Raw genomic sequence first — 24,023 nt, forward strand, 5'->3', positions numbered from 1 at the left:
CCGGCCTGGGGATAATATGAACTGTGGGAGAGCCGAGCAGAAAGCCTCGTAAATGATAGCGACTGGAGCTCAGTTTGTGTGCAACCACATATAAAGATGCAAATATACACGCTTGTTTTAGATTTCCCTCATTGACCCAAATGAGCACATGTGTACACACACAGTGTACAGAAGATCAAGGAGCCTCTTTTCTGCCAAGGTCTCCACCCAGACCACCCAGAATCCTCTGAAGGCTGACCCTGTAGCTCATTTGTCCTGCTGATCTGCGGATCGCCGGTCAGAATCGGGGTGAAAGTTGAAGCTGACGGCGTATTCTCAGCAGCCGAGGCAGCGCTGACTGGAAAAGAGGAGTCACCAGCAGGCCGGGCTCCAACCCTGACCCCCCAGGGATTATCTGGGTCAAGGACTATATCCAGTCTGGCTCCACTGGACATCAATGAATGCACCACGGTGTCTGGCCACGTGTGCATTTCTCTCCAAGCGAATGAAAGCAACACAAAACATGATAACGCTGATAAAGTTGACATGACAACCTTTTAGTAAGAAATACTTCAGATGGACTCGTCTTCATCCCTCATGTGTGAACAACACCTGCAGCGATGTGACCCCCTGCACGTCTGCACAGCGCAGAATGAGCTGGCTCATATTTTTTCTTACTACAGTTTTAATTACTGCATACTAACGTCTATGAATAACAATGATAATGCATTTTTGCTTTGAATTTCAAAGGTTTATCTTTTTATTTATACAACCCCATCAAGCACATATTTATCTCTTCTACACAAGCTGCTGGGGGCCTAAACGAGTTAAAGCATAGAACAGATGTTACAAATGCAGAATATTTAATGTGTGATGTTCAGTCAGCGCGCTGTGTCTCGACCCTGAGCTCATCATCAAGGATAGCAGACATCAGTTTGAATTTCAGCTGATGATGTTGATTAGATTCACTCACGAAATGTTACCTTTACAGCACTTTGCCATCGTGCATGAGCAATAAGCTGTGATGGCTCACGTACCATCTGCTGGAATTTAGTTGTGTAAGTCTGGAAAAAGCAGGTCAGCTGATCACAGTGTGTACACGGAGTCGACTGGAGCTCACAATAGAAACGATTGTAACTTCTTTCTAAGTGGTTCTTTTCCCCAGGGTGCAACACTCTGTGCCCATCTTACCAAATCTGCACTCATTTTACATTCAGCTGTGGAGGCAAAGTCACCAACCTACAACGCAGGCGACAAACAGGTGTTTCTTTTAGTTAATTCGGTTTTTTATCTCTGCTTGTGTTCTGCATAAAAAATGTTGAAGCTGTATGAATTCATTAGAATTAAGTTGTAATAACGTTTGTATCTCCTTGTTTTATTATGATTTTGTTAGTGTATTAAAGGAGCACGCACAAAAATAGCTGGTGCACAAATCCACAAAGAGCAGATCTTTACTTTTATACTTTTACTTGTTCTGAGAAGTCGAGTCGGCACTGCAGCTTGTTTTCAGCACTTTGATAGGAGGGGGTCAAACCCACGGAGACAATATGCATATATATGCACCACAAACACATACAATATGAAATCTATACATTTGATTACATTTTATGTGCTTGGACTGTGGAAGTGGAGAACAGCTCCACAGAGGCAACGATTCTAACCACTAGCCACATGCTGCCATTTTATATAAAGGCTTACACACAGCTGTTTTAATCCACAGGCTTAGCAGGGCTCAGGTCCTGAGGCCTGATGGACACAGAAGGCTCAGAGGAACAAAAAAGAAAGAAAGAAATGTCAGAAATACAAAGCATGAGTGTAGATGGCGAGACACAGCGAGGTAACTTAGCCTGGTTAAACACTACTTTAGTAAATATAGACGGGGAATATAGTGACGGGCTCAGTGTGGAGCTCGTTCCACTGTTATTTGCCATTATTTTCAGAATAAAAGCGCGAGCACGAGTACATTCAGCAGCACTGACTCAAACCTGAAGTATTCCACGACTCCTCTGTGCCGACTTATTTCTATTTTCAGCAAACCATTTGGAGGGCGTAACGTCTGATTGTCACATTTTAAAGTGATTCTCACGTCTGCCAGAGTTTTTATTTTACTTCTAACTCGGAGCTGGTGATGGAGTGGACCTGAAGTGCCACTTTAAAAAAAGGATTCCACTGATGCCACCTGTGCTGCCGTGCGGTGGGCGCCGTTTGAGTCGCGGCTTGAGTCACCCTGTCTTTGTGACATGAAGTAAGCTAGAAGTGTCCTTCTCGCCCAAACTGAAAGAAGTCCTTGCTTGATCTTGGCACGCTGTTAAGATCCGAATTCCAAATTCCACCCACTCAAGTCTCCACGGTCTACAGTGTGAACTGCATGAAAATACACTGCTGCTAATTCACAGTTTGTCCAGCGGTCTAAAAATGAGCAAAGTTTGGACTGCAGCTTCCTGTCTGTAGGAAAATCATTGTAGTGCAAACAGCATGCATCGCACTTCTGATGTTACATGTTTGGGGAGGTTCTTGGTGTCTCCTTTTTCTGTTTTCGATCTCACTTTGACTGTTTTGTCTTCGTTTGGTAATCTCAGGACTCATTTTGTTGTTCTGGTGCAGCGGGCATAAGTGACGTGCACTAATATTTTCTGTTGTGAGCTTCAGCGATCAGTTCATCTGCACTGCTACAGTTTCTGAGCTTCTGTGAATTCAACCAGCCACAGTCTAAAATATGCAGGCCAGTGTTACACGAGCCGTTGTGCCGTGGTTTCCAAACCCTCACCATTATAAAGAAGGAATTTGGCAAGTGTCACTAAAGAGCACGATCGGCTTTAATTCAAACTGAGGAGTCTGTCTAGAAGTGAGTCCTGTTACTCAGCAGCACTGAAACACATCTGAGCACTTATATTTGCAATTATTTGAAGCGTCTAAATTAACTTTCATTTCAGAGAGCTGCAGAATTTATCCGATCAAGTCTAATAAAAATCTGCTCAAAGTTATTAGGGTTTGGAACTTGGAACCGCTGTGTTCTACCTAAAATTCTCTCATGTGTTCAGTATGTGATCGACCCGTCTTTGCCTCATTTTAGCTCTGCTGCTGCTCCGTGCACACTGCACGCTACCCAGTTGATCCTCTGAATAATGTGGAATTATGATTTCATTTGTTTTCAAAAATATTTTAAATTGTAAATATTAAGATGATTTCAGCAGCACGTCGTCTACAGGTGCAGATTACATGTTGGCTCTTGCAGAGAAGTCCTCACCTGGAAAATAATCTCCTATCTTCCTCTCCCGTCCTTTCTTTCTCCCATCTTTCCCTGGATCTGAAGGAAAATGTGATTACACCACGGGTGCCCAACTCCAGTCCAGAGAGCTACGGTCCTGCAGGTTTAAGACGCGTCCTTACTGAATCAGATGGTTGGATTACCTCTTCAGCATGCCATCAAGTTTGGCAAAAGCCTGGTAATAACCCTTCATTTGATTCAGGTGTGTCAGAACAACGATGCATCTAAAAGCTGCAGGACAGTAGCTCTCTGGACTGGAGTTGGACACTCCTGGATTTTACACTAACATCTTTTTCTTCCCTGGTAAACATCCCACTGTACCCCGAGCTGGCAGACAGTTTGTGCCTGCACATAGACACAGTTTGTGTGTCACAGGCTGTATGCTGAACTGGAGAATACCTGGCTAACATTACTCAGATTATGTTCAGTGCTCATCTAGCTAGCTACAACTTTACATGTGAACCATGAACAGGGATAAGAGCTAAAACGTGCAGGTGGGATCATGTAGAGCAGGGGTGGGCAATTCCAGGACCCGAGGGCTGGTGTCCTGCAGGTTTTAGATCTCACCCTGGGTAAACACACCTGAATCACATGATTAGTTCGTTACCAGGCCTCTGGAGAACTTCGGGACATGTTGAGGAGCTAATTTAAATCAGCTGTGTTGGTTCAAGGACACATCTAAAACCTGCAGGGACACCGGCCCTCGAGGCCTGGAGTTGCCCACCCCTGATGTAGAGGCTTTGCTGTCTCTGTAGCATCGGCTCGCCAGACCGTGCTCATAAAAGCTGGAATCACCTGACAGTATTTTGTATTAACCTGCCAATCAGATTTCATTACTCATTAACCGAAGGTGCCAGAACATCGCTCCGGCCCGCTCTTGCTAGCTTTCTTTTTTCTCCTCACATGCTCTGTTTTGGATGCTCTACATCTCACCCGGGCTCTGTTGCATCTCTTTGTGTTGATTTTGATTTACTGGATAGAATACTGTGGGTAGAATACTATTCTGACTCTGATATCATGCAAGTCGTGCTTGTTTTCATTTTAGCCGTTTTGTATCAAACATGTGTTTGAACATGTGTCCAGAAAGTTTCTTCACTAATGTGTTTGTGGAAGGATCTTTTACTTAATTGTCATTTGTAGAGTTTTTGGCAGAATCATTGGACGAGTGCTCACCAGTGTTGACTTATGAAGGTGTTGCATGCTGGCTTCTGACAAAAGCAGAGTCAGAATGTTACACAACAGCTCAGTGAGACTTGCTGACATCTCTGCAGATTTTTATCACTGTAACGTGAATGAAGGTTGCGAAAATCGTTGTTTTCAATCAACACACTGCATATCTGTGCATTTCTAATAGCGCAGCCAAGAATAACAGTGCCATTGGGTTTAACTGTAATATGTAAATGTTTCGCTGATTAAAGGGCGAGCACAGTGGGATTTCCTTACAGAATTCAAATGTGCAAAGTTAAAAACTTTGAAGCTGCGTTCACAAATCACAAATATTAATTAAAATGCAGTCCGTATTTAAATGAGCCGCGGTCTGAGTCACGCACTGTTTTTGCAAATCACAGATTATAATGGCGGGTTGCTAAAACTGGGATGTAAATCTCGTTATTGGAGCGCGTTTAACAAAAAAAATTGGTCCTCTTGCAGGAATCAGGCTCGCAGAGGCACCCGGGACAGGCTGATCATGTAAATCACTGAGTGTTTTGAGTATGTACATATTTTAACATGTTAATCTGACAAACCAAACATAATGCTGACAAGGCCTTTTCCCCTCAGTGCTCTGTAGGCCAAGCAAGGTAGCAAGGGCGCTTTGCTCTGTCGAAGACAAAGCATAAATAAATCATGTAATTTGTTAATATTCAAGCCAGACCTCGTCTTTCTTACACAACATTATCTAAAGGCTATGTTACGCCGCTCCCCCTTTTTCTGTCTTATTTCAGTCCTGACAGCTTTCCAGCTGCTCTAGGTGGCAAAACTCTCAGCGAAAAGTTAGCAAATTTGTCTTTATTCTGTTCCTCTGATCTCAGTGGCTCTCAGGGGAAGCAAAATACTTTCTGGCTAAACAACACTTGTTTTTTTTGTGTGTGCATTTCACTTCCAGCCTCAAAAAGTGTTCCATCTGCACTGGTTGTCAGGTAACTGTGCCGACACATCTGCGGGCTGGTTTAGAAGCGCTGCAGCTGTGACCTCTGGTTTGATGTGCAAAGGGAAAACATCTAATATGGCATTCGCCATCTGCAGCCGGCTGGGAAAAGGCAGAGGGCTGGAAATCTGCAAAGGGAGAGAGAGGGTGGAGGAGTGGAAGGCAGAAAGCGAGCATTTGCAAATCCTCGCTATTTGTTCTCCCTGTCACTGGATGCAATGGGAGGGAAAACAGAGCGTTTGCTTTGCACTCTTGCATTGGCTGCCTCTACTTTCTCCTCATTGGAATGGAGGCTTAGGCAAGATAAACAAAATCATGTCGCTGTTTCACTGATATTGATTGACAGATCTTGTATTTGTTTGATTTCACTGAGATATGGAGGCCTTTCTAATGTGCAGCTGTTGCATATAAATTTGATTTCAAACACTACTGTATCCGAATTGACTTTCCAGACTCGTATTTCAATTCATTATAAACGGAGTGACTAGAGATTGTTTCGCGCTCGTGTGCTCTTGATGACATTTTCGCTCGTCTAGATTAGGAAGACGTTTTTATTGCTCCCATAATGTAGGACATGTTGTATAAACAAATATGACACATATCAGTGGCTTTTAAGGGTGCATTTTTTTTAAACTGTTATCTCTGGTGGAGTCGACTAAACTTAGATGTACATTTGTTTTGGATCCAGACGTTACCTTAGAGCAAAGCTGTGGTCTGAACCGGAGGGACTTCCCAACAGGCCGCTGACGTGTTAGAAAACTGATCCGCAATCGCCTGACAGGTAGGGTGACGAGCGCCTCTCTGTACTGCCTCTTACACAGCAAGGGGATTAAACATGTGTGTGACTGGATGTCTGCTGTTGGGTAAAACGGAGGACAGAGGGTGGGGAACGGGGCTGAGGCGAGACCAGACGGCCTGCGGTGCTGGCGTCAGACTGGTACTGTGTTTCTAACATGCACCCACACTCCCACACACAAGGTGAAAGCTAAACCCCAAGTTGTTATCGCTCCACAGTGTTGGTCAACAGCAGACAGCCATGTGTTCAGCCTCCACATATTTCACTATAAATTAAGTGTGGAACACAAATCCAGATTCGGGGAAATAAGAGTAAAAGCTCGTTTGTCCAAACCACAGTTTTCAACCTGGGCAAACTAATGACCAGCCAAAGTGCTTCTGCAGATGTGCAAAAATAATATTCTATTAACAGCACATGTTGGAAACAGCTCCAATTAGCGGTAGGAATCGCTTTATAATGGCTGTACATGTAGATTTAAGTAAGAAGTAAGGTCTGCGATACCCATGCTGGGGTTCATCTGAGGAGGTGTACACTGTATTTGTCAAAATTGAAATTAGTGGTTAAGCAGCAGGGGGCTTCATGTTGCTGCTGCTTAGTCTCACCTATGATTTATTGCTTTTCCATGACTCACTATCTTTGTGCTGTGGTTTAAAATATGTGGTAGGAGACCAACAGCTGAGGTTGGTGGACCACTGCACACTGTAACTGCAAACAAGGTCCTTTAATCGATTTAAGCAAGTGGCTCTAACATAGCTGGTGTTAGTTTTTTAGATAATTGTTACTATTTGTGCTTTTATTTGTGTGATACATTTTGCAGTAGCATAAGTATAGCAGTGCACTCTTATATAATGTGATAATTTGTATGTAAATCTTCTAAATAAAGACCATTTCTGCATATAGCACACAGGCTAATGGTATTGCTCACGTTTAACCTCGGATCCTAAGTGTATCAGTGTTGTGATCGTTACTTCAGGTATGTTGCGTTTCGATTTCTACCTTTAATTTTTTATGGATGAGGCGACAAAAAGAGGGTGAAGTTAAAGCCAGTAACAGCCCACCCATGACTGGGATTCCTGTAGTGATTAATGGCTCCCATTCAGCTACTGTTCAGAGTTGTTGCTCAAATGTTCATAAAGCAGTGGTCCAGCGACTGCGGTGTATGGGTCACAGGAAAGAAACAATAACCTGTGATCACTGTCTCTTCACACATACTCTAAATATTCTGTACAAGTACTATTAAATCATCTGAAAATGTCAATATGAAGAGACAAGAATTTTTGTAATCATTTAAAAATTTTGTAGCGTATCATATAACATAATCTCCTCACACATGATATATTATATTAAATATTACATTGTATATGTCTCTTTAGTTTTTTTCCCCTCTATGCAGCTATCATTGACTCAGGTGTGCAGAGTTGACCTAAAATGAATCATCTAAAATCAAATCTGGAAGCCGGGCTTATAAAATTTAATTCACTTACAGCTTTTACTGTTGTTTACTAAAACAGTAAAAAGCAAATTTACTTAGGTGAACAGGTGAACTCTGTTCTCAGTGCAACAGCAACAAAAAAGTCAAATCAAGATGATATTTATATATATTTATAGAGCACATTTAAAAACCGTGGCAATTAGAAGAATAGAATTTAGCAGGAAGTTAGCTTGCTAGTTTCCGCCTAAACATGATATAGCATGTTCTGACTGAGAGATTTGTGAAAAATCCAAAACTACAGCTCTGCTGTCACTTCCAACATAAATGGAGACAGAAAACTAAACAGCAGTGACGTTTGTAGGGTTACTGAAGTTGGGCTAGCTGGTATATAATGATGTGCTACGTGATCGCTAGCGACACAGCTATGTTAGCATAAACAAAGTGAAGCTGGAGGATGAACGCTAACTTTTTCCACTCGATAAAAGTTAACGTGAGGGTTGGTTAGGTTAGGTTATGGTTATGGTTAGGGATAAATGACGGACAAAACTTCAGTCAGGAGAACCACTGAGATAATCCATCCACAATACGAGGTTAGTCATTAATGTACTGCTGCATGGGCTGTAGCTACAGCGTAAGCTTTTAAAAAACTGAGCTTTAAAATGAACAGTGGTGATAAAAACCGACAGAGGCCGACAGTGATCACTGACTGTTTTTAGGGGCTTTAAAGCATTAAAACATGTTAAAAACACAACAGCCTTAATAAACGCGGAGTTTGGCCCAGGAAGCAGGGTTCATACATCATCACTTAAAGACCAGATAGACCGACTTGGATGCTGTATCTAAAACAAGTGATGAAAAAGCTTTTTTCCCGATTATGTATATTGAGAAGAACATGTTCTTTCACCCATAACTTGATTATGATTGTTTTTAATCACAAAACCTCATTGTGCTTGTATTCATATATGTTACATTTATAATTACCAAATATTAATAGATTTGTGGTTTATATTACTTACAAGTATTCTTCCCTAAACTTTTGGTCCAGGTCAGTTTTTGCCTTTCTTTAGTGTTTTTTATGTTCCCTTTAATCTTTATAATAATATATCTTCACTCACATGTATGGCCGATCCAAAGTAGCCCATCTTTAGACTGTATCTTCCGAGGAAAAGGGGGAACATATAACGACCCCAGTTGGGATTTGAACTGGGAATGTTCTTGCTTTGAGGTGATAGTGTTGACCACCATACTGCCATATTTCATACCTCTTCATCTTCCCTCAAGGCACCTCTGACCTCTTTTTCTCATGATGACTCATATGCTCTTACCCTGTTTCAGTTTTTCGGGATTCCCCTTGAATGCCTGACTCTTGGTGCTGGGACCGGAGGGAGTCAGGGGTCCACTGGATGTTTGTCACAGCTGTTCTATATAAAATACCAGCAGACACGGCAGCTTTAAGATTCCCTAAAACTGTCCTTTTCCTCGATTTGACCCACAGTGGTGCATCTGAAATCCGTCACAACAGATACAGCTTCGTTGAACAATTTCAGCACCTCTGCAACAATATCAAATTTTTAAAAAAAAGTGCCTCTATGTTTGGGCCAGGATGATTTTTACTGCTGTCAAATATCCAACAAACACTGCCAGGGTACGTCACTGAGGAACCATCCAAAACTAGGCATGTTTTTATGTGACACGACCACAAATCTGTATGAAAACATAAAACTGTATGAAAGATGGAGACATACTTGGATTATTATGGAACTGCTTGCCTTGTTTGTGCATCTTTATTGCTATCTTACAAACTATTTAAAGTTAAGTCAACTGTACAGTCTGTGTCAAGTAATATAACGTAACCCTGAAGCTTAATAACATTAATATAAGAAACGTTCACAAAACAGTAGAGAGAAAAACAGCAGGCTAATGAAAGAACAAAACAACGTGAGCTCTGTGTTGGACACAGTTTGGACTTCGTTTCATTCCAGTGTTTCAGAGACTAACATTAAATTAAGTGTAGGTAGTATCTGAAATCAGAGCCACCGAGGTTCAAGTGACAGAAGTTTTAAATACATGTCTGCTGTCAAGAACATGTTTGATTGAAGCTGGTGACATTTAAAGTTATAGGTATAGAAAAGGCAGACTCACAGCTACACGTTGGGTTTTTACAGTTGCATTTAGTTCTCCAGTTAAGAGCTGCTAGCTAAAGATGGAGCTTAAGCAATAAGCTTATAAGGAGATAAAATTCATGTTGAGCGTTATGGAGTTTAGATTATTGTTCCTCCGCAGAACTGCCTGATTCTCATGTAGATCCTTGGGAAAATTAATTGCCACTAAACACTCAACAGAAGACACTCCTGCCCTGTTAATAAAGACTTCTTTATCATGCTGAACGGTTACGTAATCGAAAGGCTGAAATGTGCCAGCAGGAGATTCTTGACCAGAGTCGTTTTTACACGTTGGGTTTGGGTTGGGGATACTCTCCATAGTTTACGTATTTTACATGAAACAAACAGCAGTTTGTTTCCATGATGTCTTTAAGATAAGGCCTGTATCAGAAGCCTACCTTCAGATCTCAGTGTTACTTTGAGTCTACGGTCACTGAAACACAGTTATACACAGGTTGAGGATTGCTGGTGACTTAAAAAAGGCACAAACGGTTTTCTCATAAAGAAAAATGCTGTACAGAAGTAACACTGTTGAAATCCGGAGAAAACAGGTTCTCTCTCTTGTGCGTCTGAGTCACGGCATTGTCCTGGCTGAGCAGCCGCTATGACAGTTTGTGTGGGTGTTGACATTAGGAAATGAAACTGCGTGACTCGACATAAAATATTCAACACAAATAGCGGGTGGGGGGGCGATGAGATAACTCGAACTGAGGAAAATCTGATGAACATTTGAGTCATGGCGAGTCCTCGTGTGGGAGGAGGTGCTGATTATGGCTGCTGAATGAGAGGATAGCGTGAAAGCCCTGTTTATCTATTCGGATCTGCTTTTTCTCTTTTATTCGTCTCAAGGATCCGTCTTTGCTAACAGCACCGATGCTAAGTGAATGTGAATTAGCTGCCGTTTCTGAAGCCAGTAATCACAATACGCTTTGATCGCAGGCTTTGTTCTTTCTAATAATTAGTCGATCAGTAACTGAACCGTCTGTGTGTATCGGCATGCTTTGTATACAAAGTCAGCACATGTAGCTCAGGCTGAGGAGGGAGCCGTTTACCTAAATGGGAATATTTACTTAATGAAATGGGATTCAGCTGGCCTGTATTCTGAAGCCAGTATTGGCGCCTGTCCAGCGGTGACGTACAGCGTAGAGGACTTTTGACTTATTATTAGTCTTGGACTTGAATTAAAGGTAGCCCACTAAGGGATACAGGCTTAGTGTAGCCTCTTTGCCAAAGCTTCCCAACTTCCACAGCAAGGGCAGTGAGGGCCTCACTCAGAGGTTAAGGCAATTAATTAACAAAATAGTTCAGATTCCTTTTAGCATGTCCACACTGCACAACACCACACGTTGCTTCTCAGAGTCTAATAGAGAGCGACTGGCGAACATCTATCTGAATTTGTGAGGTCACGGCGTGAAAGAGGTGAGGTTAAATGTACATCTTTTCACCACTTGGCAGCGAGCGGCGGGAAACTTCGCACGCAGCTGCATCTTCTTTGTCTTTTTACACGAGCGCTTCCAACAGCGGTGACCCTACAGGCTGACCCAATTATCCGTTCATTCTCTCGACCCTTTTAATTATTTTCACGCTCATAACTGGCTCGATCAGATCCTGCAGAGTATTGAACAAAAGACCGAATGAATCCATGGAAACACATTCAGACAGAAAGATGATCTTTCTGGTTGGTTGAACACTGTGTGTATAAATCAGGGACACTCTGCTTGTTTGCCTGGAGGCTGCAGAGAAGCATTTAATAAACAAACAGTGTTATTATTAAAGTTATTATAAATAAGATAAGGCCAGTATATAAGCTTTCTTTAATGACTGTGTTAACGATGTATGTGTGACGGATCATCTGTCAGGACTCAAACGCGTGACATCATCATGTGTTTGACTACATAAAGTATTATATGATATCTGCGATTTAAAAAGTCTGTTAAATAAATAAAATTCTTTATTGAGACAAAGTCAGCACAGCAGCTCGTTGGTGTTTGCACGGTGGCGCCGTGAAGTGACAGAATTCATTTCGACTTATTGAAACTCTCATGAATCAGCGCTAACACGTTATCTTCGTGTGACCTGCTTCCTGCCGGAAACCTGATTTGTTCAGTGTGTGAGAACACGCTGTCTTCTTGTCGCCACTTAAAAATGAGTCTTTATCTCTCCAGCGTGCTATTAAAACTGCTGCTAAGTCACATCTGTGCATCATGTTCACATTGCTGCCACTGTTATATGGAAATCGAGTCTCTTTATTTTAGCTCATTTCTGCAAGGAGCCGTTATCTCTCGAGGCTGATTTCTTTAATTGCCGTCTCTCTCTCTTTGTGCGTCTTAAATGCTGCAGTATTTGAACAATAGCTTAAAGTGATCTCGTGCACGCTTTCAAAGTCTCTATTTCTCAGTTTACATTTTAAAAATCCCTTAATGATCGTTACAGCGCTACCCAAATGATAATGAATATAAATCTGCATAATTTTTTAAATTCCTTATGTATAAAAAAGCTTAAATATTTGTTAGTTATATTCTTACAAATATTTTACCAACTTTTTGGTTCATAGATAAAGAAATTAGTTTACTAGCCTTTCTTTATCAGATCAGGAATAAGTTCAGTTCATATATATGCATATATAGCCCAAATCTCAACAACAGCTATTTAAAGTATTTGCATTGCGCTTTACTAGTCCCCAAAGCTCTTTACACAATTCACACACTGGTGATGGCAGCTACATTGTAGCCACAGCCACCCTGGGGCGCACTGACAGAGGCGAGGCTGCGGACACTGGCGCCACCGGGCCCTCTGACCACCACCAGTAGGCAACGGGTGAAGTGTCTTGCCCAAGGACACAACGACCGAGACTGTCCAAGCCGGGGCTCGAACCGGCAACCTTCCAATTACAAGACGAACTCCCAACTCTAGAGCCACGATCGCCCAGTGGGATAATACAGGGAAAACTCCCACGACCAAGCACTTGGCTAAAGTGGGAAGGAAAAACGTCCTTTCAGCAGGAACTAACCTGCAGCAGAACCAGGCTCAGGGAGGGGCGGCCAAAGACGCTGTAGGGAGCCAGAGATTAATAATAGCTAATAATTAAATGCAGAGTGGTGTATAACGACATAGAGAGTGAAAAGAGAGGAGTCCCCAGTAGCAGAGGCCTATTGTAATGTAACTAGGGGAGGGTTCAGTGTCACCTGAGAAAGTTGAGGGGCGTCCGTGTCCTGAATCCAAACAGGAAATAAATCTGTTCTTAATGCATTGTTTAAAAAAACAAAAATTGTTCATTTAATAAAAAAAAAGTATCAGATTTCATAAATACAATCAAAGATAAGACTTTATAGATTTTTCCATACGTTGCATTGACGTGTACGCTTCTTTGTTCCGATGCCCCATGAGTGGAACAAATCAGGTTTCCAGTACAGATCGCTCGAGCTCAAGCACAGAGGACAGAGGACAGCTCAGAGGCAGCACGACCACGAACCAGGACAGAATGATTCGTTTTAGAAAATTAAAAGAGCAGACAGATTTTTTTTCTGACCTGCCTCTGTGCTGTTTCTCTCCAGCTCTCTGCTCTGGTCTTCTGTGCACTGTAGCAATGGCTCTGGACAGCTATCATTACCCAGCATGCTGTTCGGCGGTGTACATTTATTAGTGCAGCAATAGTTTCTGTTTCATAAATCACTGTGTGGCGTGATGTTTGTCTGGTAAACAGAGTTAGTTGAGGATGATTTGTGACTTTGGTGGGAGGTTGGTGAGCTTCTCTCTGTATTAGACTGATTGCAACCTTATGGCGAGCTGGCTGTGGTCTGTGAGATGTCACATGGATGCCATGGATCAAAATCATATGAACTGTGACCACAGGTGTGCACGCAGGAAAACTTGCAATGACAGTCAAGGACTTGAGACCAGCAAAAACCTCAAACTATTCAACCAAAGCCTAGAATATGCACCAGTGTCCAGATCTCAGCTCCTGAGCCTCTGCGAGTGAATGCAAACCTGCAGAAGCCAAATACCTGTACAGCCAATTATTATTCTCGCTGCATTAGCGTGAGCTCACACATCATTCAGGTCTTTTTCTTGTGAAAACAGGTTAATTTATGCTGTGAAAACAAAAAACCTGATTTGGAGATAATTTGCTGAAAATGACTCGTTTTCCATGAAGAGCCGTGACGACAACCCTTAACCCTCGAGTAAACGATCGCTGACGTGGACCTGCGTGAGAGGATGCAGCCGGGCCGGGTTTCCTGAAATGAAGAGAACTGGTTTTGACTGCTCCCTCCATCAGAAAGGCCCAGTGTAATATCTGTCCATGTTTGCTGACTGAAGTACAGTCAGCTGCGGCCATCGCTGACAACTGCTCCTTGATCTTGACGTTTTAAGCTTAAATCAGTTACTGCAGATGACAAGATGCCATCTGTGCATGTTGGCATGCAGCGTGCCAACTATACCACAGGCATAAACAGGACAGATACAACATTTCTAACGCACTTAATTTCTCTTTTATTTGTCATTATTCTCATTAATGAGGCTGTGAAAAATAACAATAAGGAGTCAGATAAAAGTAGCGGCGGCTGCCGGCAGTGCGTCCTGCACCACAGGAGAGCAGCCTGGAGCGCGTGGTTGGTTATTGCAGTAATAATAGTGGTTGGCTTCTCATAGAGAGGCCGCTTCACTAATCCACGCTCCTCTGTAGAAATAAGCACACCTTTCTTTTCTTGAGTGCCACGGATCATACATTAGTGAACAAGGTCTTTTTATTTTCTGTGTCTCCGAGGTGAGAATGAAAACTAAGCTTAGCGAGAGCGGCGTGCACATCGTTCTCTATTAAGGCAAATTAGCGGTGAGCCGCCTTCACGCATGAATCATGCATACGATAATAACCCCGTACTATGCACAATCCAAGACGATAAAGACAATGAAAAATAAAAAGCAATTTTAAAAAACAGCATCTTTGGAGACTGGAGCTCACAGTTGAGCTCGTGTCTTCTTAAGTAGAGCCAAGCTCCCACTGGCAGCCCTGTAGTGGCACCCTGCTGGCACTCTCCTGATCTCAGATAAACAAAGGAAACAACCTTTTGTTTTTCTCCTGATAACTAAATGTTTAACTCAGGCAATTACAGAATTCCAATTAATCCGTGTAGACTCGTGTTCTTTTTTCCCAACGCATCAACTGCACCGCCTCAAAGATTCACTTGGCACTGAGTATAGACGTGTCCTGTGACTCGCTGATCGTCCATACAGCTCACTAACCAACCCAAACTCCGTCCTGTTACACCGGCTGACTGACTGCACAGGCGAGTGCCATAAAATATTATTGTGATTGTTGAAATATTATAATTGTTCAACAACTAATTATTTAAATTAATGACATAACAGATGACATACTGATCATACTGAGAGCCAGTTTGGTCAGAGTTTGTCACATGATCAGATCTTTGCAGTCTCAGTGACATAATGTTTACAGTCTGTTTTTTTAATGTACATCAAGTATTATAAGTCATATGTTTACACGCTGACGGCTGTTTGTGAGGGATTGGTGCATGCAGTGGTGACGGCAGCCTGTTGGAACCCAAGGTGATAATTCACAGAAACAAATGCAACAAGAATTCATTGCAATTGTGTTATTAGAAATACATAAATGTATCAGCTTAATAACTGAAAGTTTTGCTTTTTGACTGAACTTGAAACGACCAAACAGGAACACGGCATGCTTTCTAACCAGGTATCTTTACAGTGCAATGCACATACAGTGTCATCAATTACAGGCGGGATCCTGAACTGTTAGCACTCTCTGCATTTGGAGGAGATGCTTTTCCAAAAACTTAAAATGATTCGGTCGCCTGCCTGCGTTTGTGTCAAAGCAGCGCCTCGGGTGCAGGTAGAACACAAACTCACAGCCTGAAAAACAAAATGCATTAAAATATGTTGCTGAAAAGTGAAGCCAATGCAGAAACGTCTTAAACCTGCATTTTCTCTGTGGGTCAGCTTTTTAGAGGCATTAAGAATTCGGACTGTGTGTGGAAAAAAATCCCCTTAATCTATAGCCTTCATGACCTCTAGCTTTATTGTTATTGGGGCGATCGTGGCTCAAGGTTGCCAGTTTGTCTTGTAACTGGAAGGTCGCCAGTTCGACTCCGGCTCGGACAGTCTCTGTCGTTGTGTCCTTGGGCAAGACACTTCACCTCCCGCCTACTGGTGTTGGCCAGAGGGGCCGATGGCGCGATATGGCAGCCTGACTTCTGTCAGTCTGCCCCAGGGCAGCTGTGGCTACACCTGTAGCTGCCTCCACCAGTGTGTGAATGTGAGAGTGAATGAATAGTGGCATTGTAAAGCGCTATATAAATGCAATCCATTATAATTATATTATATTTATTATTAAAGAAATATATTCTGTTCCTCATTAAGACAAGGTGTGCTTTAGGGCCTGGCTGAAGATGAACTCTCAACGCTTGTCCTCCACTCTGCTGGTTTAATATATTGTGCCAAATCACAACAACACTTTATGATGTAAGATACAAACCCAACAATAATACAAACAAAACAGAGAAGACTAACAGTTATATGAGCTCCTATGTGCAGCACTTTGGCGACAGTGGGAAGGAAAAACTCCATTTCAACAGGAAGAAACCTCCGGCAGAGCCAGGCTCAGGGAGGGGCGGGGCCATCAACACGTTCTCATCCCAAAACGTAACATACGACGCCATGTGACAAATCGTCTCTGCGTTACGGAAACATGAGAACCGTTTGGAATGAATCACACATGTACATTTATTTTACTTTCTGATCATGAATCTGCTTAAGACTGGTTCAGGTTAGGGATAACGTTATGGTCGTGGTTAGGATTAAGGTTTGGGTTAGGGCTGGAATACACGGCTGGAACGTGCGTTCCTGTCAGGAGCGTCATTCTAGTGGACGATCCGGCGCGTATGGGACACCTCGGGACGGGACAAATCGTCGGTATGTTACGTGTTGGGAATGAGAACGGTCTCGATCTGATATGACCGACTGGAGTGAGAGCAGGGACACCACAAAACGACACACTGTGATTCTCGTATTATTACTTTTGTAATTCTCGCAGGTGTTAAACAGAGTTGGGCGGATTGTGTTTTGCTTTGTTTTTGTTCAGAACTAATGATGGTTCATATCATAAACCATGAAACACTGCTCTGCCCTACAAAAGTTCCCTTTATAGGATAAAAGTATCGGTATCTGCAGTACTGGCCCTGTATTAACAGCAAGTATTGCCCTGCATTATTGCTGAGGGCTCAGGAAACATGGTAAGAAGCAACAAGGTACGATGTCTGATGACTGGGATTGCTGCAGAATGAAGATGTTGGAAAATAAACAAATAAACAAGGAAAATACAGAAGAAACTTTTCTTATTTATCCACAAAGGGACGTGCAAACATTAGGTTGTCAGTGCCTTTAAAAAGTTGAATGATTTTTTCTATTGAAACGGACGTTTTGTGGCATTACTGTGCCAGCTGTTGTTTACAAGGTCAAGAGCATTTTATTAGCCCAAATACATTCAGACCGTGTGTTTAATCTTCCACATGAAGAGTTGCAAAAGCAGCTTGTGACACGCAGTCTGTGATTAATGCAGTGCTTTTATACGCATGGTGATAACAGTCAAAAGCAGATAAGGCAAAACTGCAGAAAAAAGCTCCATGAGAGTGTTTGAGCTCTGTGAAACAGACTGTCGTGTCAGCTGTTGGTAATAAGATGAGCTGCATTAGAGCTCCTTACCTGCGCTGACATTGTCTTGAAATGCTAAACTGCTTCAACTGTAGATGCTGAAAACAAATCTTATTTATAGCAGCAGTCGTTTCAAATGCAGCCAGAGCTGGCTCACAAACACAGTCAGGGTCTCATTTATTTTCCTCTTGCTTTGGTGAGGTTGTGTTTTTCCTAAATAACGTTGGATTTATTTTTATTCCTGCATCTTTTCCTTCGTTCTCTTTTATTCCTTCCCGGGCCAAGCTCAGAGAGAGTCTGATGAATGGACCTGTTGTTTCTCGATCTCCCCGTCACATCTCTTTTAAGTCTATCATCTGGTTTTGTGCTGTTGTATAGTGTGAAACTAAAGCTGACTACAGCACCTACTTTTCATTGTTGATGGTACTCATTATCATGCGCGTTACAGTCTGACGCAGGAGCCACTCGATACCCGGAGCTTAAGGTGGGCCGGGTCCAGCTTCTGCTCAGGTAGGATGCAGTTTGGGTTCAAATGAACCCGAGTTTAGTGGCGTCGTCTTTCACTTAAAAATTGTTAAACATAGTTAACTGTTATGAACTATGGTGGCTGCTCTTTCCTACCATGCGTGCCTGTTGGTTGAGCCAAAAAACTCTGCGTTCTCTCCACGTTAAGATTTTGGACTGAGTCGAGTTATTCTTATGGTTTTTGTGGAGGTTGGATCTCGCTGTGCTCTGTTTCTCCGTCCAACAGTCTTTTTTTCCTCCTCAGTGTAAGTTATGGAGATTTTTCCCTGACCGTGGCGTCCCAGGCGAACATTTTGTACCCGAGAAGACCTCTCATCCAGCAACACTGCGGGCCAGGCTGATATTTTCACATATTGTGGAAACTCAATAATGGCTGTAGTGTTGTTGGAGTTTACTGGTGGGAAAATGTTTCGGGCTTTTTCAAAAGCCTTTCTTCGCACACTAATTTTCCTCTCGCTTATCCTTCGGTGGCCTTGTTTTACATGCAGCAAATGTTTTTTTCAGCCATTCTGATGTAATGTTTGTGCCGAGTTGTGCATGGATTAACTCGGGTGGAAAAAACATCCAAAAGTACCTTCAAACAACTAAAAACTACTTCCATGCGTCATTTAATCTCCGGTTAGATACACTCGGAGCGTCTTTATAAGGAATGAGATTTCCCTCTGTTGGGTCTTGAAACTGAACGATGCAATAGTTTTTTAAATGTCTGGCTTTCTTATACGCACAAATATTTACCGTGTTCTGTACTCGATGACATTTTATGAATACTGTATAATAGTGTAGCTTGAAAATGGGCACATTTTCTGTTATTTATGTGACGCACCAAAACATGCACGAGTTACAGTGATGAGATGAGCGCAGAACTTTAGCTTTAATTTGAAAGGTTGAACACAAATGCGTTCAATGTTTACATGCAGTGATGTGCAAAACTTTAAGGCAGGTGAGGAAAAAGTTTTTGAAGGAACTCGGCTGGTAGGTTGTTCCAAACATCTTGGAGAACTAAGCACGGATCTTGTGTGGATGTAGGCGTCCTCACATCCTTCTGTCTCTGATCCCAGACACACTCCGTGATGCTGGGATCAGGGCTCTGTGGGGGCCGCACCATCACTTCCAGTACTTCTTTATGCTGAAGATAGTTCTTAATGACTTTGGCTGTGTTTGGGCTCGTTGTCCTGCTGCACAATACATTTGGGGCCGATAACAATCATATTCCTGACAGCATTCTTTGTTTGCTGCATTTTTTCACACCGGCCTAAAACTTTTGCACAGCACTGTATACAAGTTCCCCTATTCAGTCACATCTTTGGTGCTCTTAGTAGATCAGCTGTTCTACAGTCACCAGGACCAGAGTTAATATTGGGAATCCTTTGCAAGCAACGACGGCTAAATCTGGAACCTGTGGCGATCCCAAAACTGTCTGATCAGTTACAGCAGCTACTGATCTGTAGCTGTTGGTGTTTCATTTGTGGATGTTTCTTCCTTCAGGTAGTAAAATGCAGCAGAATGTCAGGATCAGGCAATGGACTCGACCACTGCTGAGCATTTCACATCTTATCTTCAAAAATACCCGATCGATGTTCAGCATCTGTGTGCGTCTGTGCTGTGATGGTCTGTCCAGTGAACTTTGTCTTTGGCTGATCACAAAGTCTGTGAAGCCTTCAGAAATCATCTGCATTTTCCTTTCACAGTGGGCTTAATGGCAACGTGTTCTGATGCTGTGAGGCGGGTTTTCTTTTCCATGGAAAGGATCCTGTGATCAGGCATCCGTGTTGCTCTCAGTGGATTTCTGTGAATGTGTCGAACTAGTTTTACTGCCATCTCTGTAATGGATTTTTCTTTTAACCCAGGAATGACACATTTCACTTGGCTGCACAGTGCGAGTGCACGGCAAGAGCTTCCAAGTGTAAATGTCGCCTTTGGAACAACTCCAATCTTAATTCATGAAGAAATAATGAAGACGAAAGCCCGCACCTGCCCACAAAACACCTTTTAAGTGAATTGTCCACTTTGTCTTGAGTCCCTGAAAATCAAGGACTGTGCAAAGTAATCGTTAATGCAGCGTTGTTCAAATGAAAGCTGAGAGTCTGTGTTTTAAGCCCATTTTCTTCCTGTAACTGTAACTTAAACATGTTGTGGTACACAGCTAAAATAAGTCAGATCACAGTGTCCAAAAATATATGGGTCTAACTTTATGTTTTCAGCCCAAATATCCTTCCCGGCCCTCTAAAAATTCATTTTGGGCATTAATAATTATGTCTTTGCCAAACAGGCTGAGAGTTTCAAAGGATTAGGTTGGTCTGCTAGATATTTCTCTACTGGCTCGTCCTGGACTTTATTAAAAGCTCATTTCATGTGGCAGCAGTTTCACTATTCTTTCAATTCACAGGCCTAGAAAAAAACAACCTTCTACTATAAAAACCTGTTTTTTGCGTTCTGGCAGCCATCTTCAAAAGTTTCGAGTTTGTCACCTTTGAATATTTTTTAGCAGAAATATCGCCCCTGCTGAGTGATTAGTCCCACGACTGAACTCCGCTGAGTGGCCCCACTGAGATTTCTAGCGATTTGTGTCACTGTCGCAGGAATGTTTCTTGAGGGGAACAAAATTATGCATCAGCGTATCTGCTAAACAAAAAAAGTCTCTTTGTTGTGTCTCAGTCCTCTTAAATTCAGAGAAACTTTGAAAAATCAAAGTTTAAATCTGTCATCACCTAAAAAGAAAAAACCTGATACTGTTCTTCAAACAGACTATTATTAGCAGCAGTCAACGATGAGTCGGAAGCAGCAGCGAGGCTGAAATGGCGAAACGGTGCTGTGAACTTACTCTGCTTCAGCCCAGCAAGAAACCTGAAGGGAGGGTCACTTATGAAAAATTCTCACACTGAATTTTTAAGAGTAATTTTGGGGGCATTTTTTTAATACTCCAAAGATCCTTTCAACTCCATCCTAATGGGGGGAAAAGCTGAAATTTCAAAGTGGGAATTTTTTTAATCCCCAGCGAACTGAACCTTTAAAGTTTGCCTTTTAAGATCATTACAGAGGTTTCATACAGCCAGAGAAGGAACATCTAACATGTTGCATTTTCTAATAAAGTATTTATTTATTTCTAGTTTTCCTCATATGAAGAAGAAGACTACAGCTACCTGGCACAGTTAGGAATATTTCTTACTGCTGAACGTTCCACAGGACTCCATTAGGCAGTTTTCACTGCTCCTGATCTCAGACGTGAATAAACCACCCACAGTGGGTGCACATTTTTCACCACCACTTCTTTCTCCCTCTTTATTTGTCCGTTTTTTCCACTCTCATCTTCTGCTCTGTCTTTCTTTTCGCTGCATTTCTCTCATTTTGCCCTTCCAGCCATGTCTTCTCACCCACGCATCCACAAACACTACTGGCTGCTTGTGAATGCATGCTGTTTCTTAAAGCAGCGGCAGAGCGTAGAGTACTGTAATGCATTCACTGCTGTGCTGCGCTGAGGTTTAGCTCTACAGTAGGTCAGGTTGTTTTGTTGTTTGTGCATTTTTGGTAGACAAACTGAGATTTGTTGGGAAGCTTTTATCACTCCTGCCTCTGTTGCACCGTTTCACGCTCTGCACAGAGGCTCTGAACATTTAGCAGCGGCAGTTCTAGAGTTTGTTGGGACGCTGGGCAGAAATGCACATGGGCCCCCTTTAATCAGAGTGCATCAACATTTGGGAAGAAATAATAAAAAAATAACTGAATAATAACATCAGTTTCTGTTGACTGACCTAAAATGAAAGCAGGAAGATGAAACAATGCATCTTTACACTGCAAAGCACACAGAGTGTGGGGCAGCTTAACCTTCTCATTGGCTGCTCATGCCAAACATGTTAAATTGTTTTGAAGAAACATAATAGAAACATACTGTAAGTGATGCACAAATTACTTAATACAATGATATTTCTGCGTTGTGTCTAACAATGAAAGGTAAAAAGAAAGACCTCCAAGTAAACAACGTGCCCGCTCCAGCTCCCGTAACCAAATATGAACAGTTGGGACGAGAGTTAGCTCAACCCACTACAACGTCAAGCTAGCAAGACTTGTGCTAGCATTAGCAGTGCCAATACAGACGCAGCACATTTACAGCAGGCGATGACACTAATGAACTAAACACACAATCAGAAACATCAGGGTGGATAAAGACAGAATTAGTGCTGGAAAAGAAAAGACACGACCTCTCCCACAGGAGAGGCCAAAGGGCTGCCCCACATTTATAGGGTTGCACCAAAGAAGAAGAATGGATGAGGACGGGCTCTAACTGATGATGAAGACGACTACAGGCTTACAGGTAAACCAGGAACAGTTTTTAATTATAATGTATGTAATGGTTACATAAGTACAATAAGATCGTATTTAAGAAAGACTCTTATTTGATAGAAGCAATGTAATACTTCTAATATAGAGGATTAAGCTTACAGAGCATACGCTGACTATTTGTTACATAATGAAAACACTCATAAACCAATTAGTCTCCTCTGAAGACACGGAAAATGCAATAAAATACACCCACCACACTGCACATACAGTCCCACACAATAATTTACACCAGTATACATTATACTTAGTGTATGGATCCAAATGTCTTTAAATCTAAATTTCATATCTTAGCATTTACAGCTGGACAGTTAGCGCTGTCAGACGCAGCTTCATCACATAATGTAAACAACAGAAAGACGTCGGTGGTTACGCAACATATTTAATCATCTGTTCAGCACTTTCTTCCTTTTTTCACTCCCAGGGTAACTCCTCCTCACTTTCACTGATTATCATCAGTCTTTAGGTTTGTTTAAATAGAGTCGTCACTAACAGTGGGAGTGAGTGGGGTCAAGTGGGGGCCCCCGGGGAGCTTGGTTCTCTCCTACTGTCATTGCAAACTTTGCCACTGCTGTAGTTTAAAGTTGGTCAGTACTCAGGATGGGAGGGGTCCGCTGCCTCGCCTGGTGACAAATAGCAGCTCTGTAAATTAGCTGTAGGTAATAAATGTAGTGGTGCTGTTTGTGGTTAAGCTGGATGCTTTTGCTTCACAAATGAGTAATAAACACGATGGAAAGATTTTTCTGATTCTTTCTGTATTCCTGATACAAATGCTGTACTTTCTCCACACTTCCAGACTGGAGGGTATAAAACACAATACTTTCTCTTAGATATAGCAACGTGTAAAAACCTCCAAAAGTTGATTCTGTTCATCTGGACGCAGCGTTTTGTGGGAGAAACGTTTCATCATCATCCAGGTGACGTCTTCAGTCTCAGCTGACTGCAGGTGTCCAACCTTAGAAACAGTAAATTTGCATAATGACTGAAACCACTGAAGCAACAATGGGCTGGGAGGTCAGTTCCTTAATCTTAATTATGCAAATTCTCATGACCATTGATCAAAGACCACTGATCAATGGCCATGAGCACCATTCACAGAGAGTTGGGGAATGGCTGCAATCACAGCATTAGAGCATTAGACAGCATTAGACATGAGACTGAAGACAAAACGCTGCGTCCAAATGAACAGAATCAACTTTTGGAGATTTACTTTCCTGGATGATTGAGATGCATCAAGATGAAATGTGTAAAAATGTTAAGGCGCGCCTTAAATGCAATGTTAATGTCGTTATAAATATTATACAATAATCGTGAGTGTTACAACAATGCTAGACCCCATGCCACTGCAAAATAAATGTACCGCTGTTTGTGCTTTTAGTCCTTTAAGTCACTGAGGATTTACTGAAGCAACTGTCTTCTCAGTCTCTCGCTGGCTCTCTAAAGCCCTTCAAAATTAATCCATCTCCAAACTAAGGTCACGAGCTGTGCTGATTATCTTAATGATACTCTTTTACCAAATTTGACCAAAGTACTTTAATTTGTAAAGGAGTGTTTTAACATTTTAGCACCGCTTCTTCTTGAGAAGTGGAGGGACTGAATACTCCCATCACTGTTTTACATGGTACAGACTGAAGCATAACAAAGACGTGCAGACGTGGAGCTCCAGAAATATGAAGGCAGGTGTTGGACTTATC

The sequence above is a fragment of the Haplochromis burtoni genome, unplaced genomic scaffold, assembly GCF_018398535.1.
Source record: "Haplochromis burtoni strain Fernald_Lab_line unplaced genomic scaffold, NCSU_Asbu1 Contig_22, whole genome shotgun sequence".
Taxonomy (NCBI): Eukaryota; Metazoa; Chordata; class Actinopteri; order Cichliformes; family Cichlidae; genus Haplochromis; species Haplochromis burtoni.